Source organism: Neofelis nebulosa, chromosome 6, assembly GCF_028018385.1.
Source record: "Neofelis nebulosa isolate mNeoNeb1 chromosome 6, mNeoNeb1.pri, whole genome shotgun sequence".
NCBI lineage: Eukaryota > Metazoa > Chordata > Mammalia > Carnivora > Felidae > Neofelis > Neofelis nebulosa.
In genome coordinates, this window is record NC_080787.1 from 103,676,887 (window position 1) to 103,677,877 (window position 991).

The 991-nt window shown below is 37.7% G+C and overlaps 1 non-coding gene across 1 annotated transcript; it reads right to left on the bottom strand.

Moving 5' to 3' along the window:
• Positions 1–516: 516 nt before the first annotated feature.
• On the bottom strand, positions 517–646 carry LOC131515618 (small nucleolar RNA SNORA42/SNORA80 family). Its single transcript, XR_009263672.1, has one exon. It is a non-coding gene; the product is annotated as a small nucleolar RNA SNORA42/SNORA80 family (small nucleolar RNA).
• Between the last annotated feature and the right edge of the window lie 345 nt (positions 647–991).

A 991-nucleotide genomic window follows, 5' to 3' on the forward strand; every position in this document is an offset into this window, starting at 1 on the left:
CAAGAGAGTGTAAGCTGGGGAGGGGCACAGAGAGAGGGAGAATCCCAAGCAGGCTCCATGCCATCAGCACAGAGCCCTATGAAGGGCTCAAACCCATGAACTATGAGACCATGACCTGAGTTGAAATCAAGAATTGGACTTTCAATTGACTGAGCCACTCAAGTGCCCCTGTCCTTTCTCTTTTTGATATGATGTATCATGTTGATCGATTTGTGAATATTGAACCACCCTTGGGTCCCAGAAATAAATATATCTCACTTGATCATAGTGGATGATTTTTAATGTATTCTTGGATTTGGTTTGCTAATACTTCAGTGAGGATTTTTTAATTATGTTCATCAGAGATATTGGCCTGTAGTTGTCTTTTTTTGGTAGTATCTTTATCTGGTTTTGGTATCAGGGTAATGCTTGTCTCATAGAATGAACTTGGAAGGTTTCCTTCCTCTTCTATTTTTTGGAATAGTTTAAGAAGAATACATATTAATTCTATGTTTTATTTTTGTTGTCATTTTTTCACACTGTACAGCTCCCTTCAGTGCTCACAGCCCACTGGTGAGAAGGCTGGGCAATGGTTTGCATGCATCTCTGGCACTGGCACACTATGAAAGGCCCACAGAGAAGGGCTGTCATCAGTCCATCACCGTGCACTTAATTATTCTGTAAATGTTTGGTAGAGTTCACCAAATGGTGAAGCCATCTGATCCCAGACTCTTGTTTGTTGGGAGTTTTTTTGATCACTGCTTCAATTTCATTGCTTATAATTGATATGTTAAAATTTTCTATTTCTTTCTGATTCAGTTTTGGGAGTTTTCATGTTTCTAGGGATTTATCCATTTCTTCTAGGTTGTCCAATTTGTTGGCATATAATTTTTTCATATATTCTCTTTTAATCCTTTGTATTTCTGTGGTGTTGGTTGTTATTTCTCCTCTTTCATTTTTTATTTTGTTTATTTGAGTCCTCTCTCTCTCTCTTTTTATGAGTCTGGCTAAA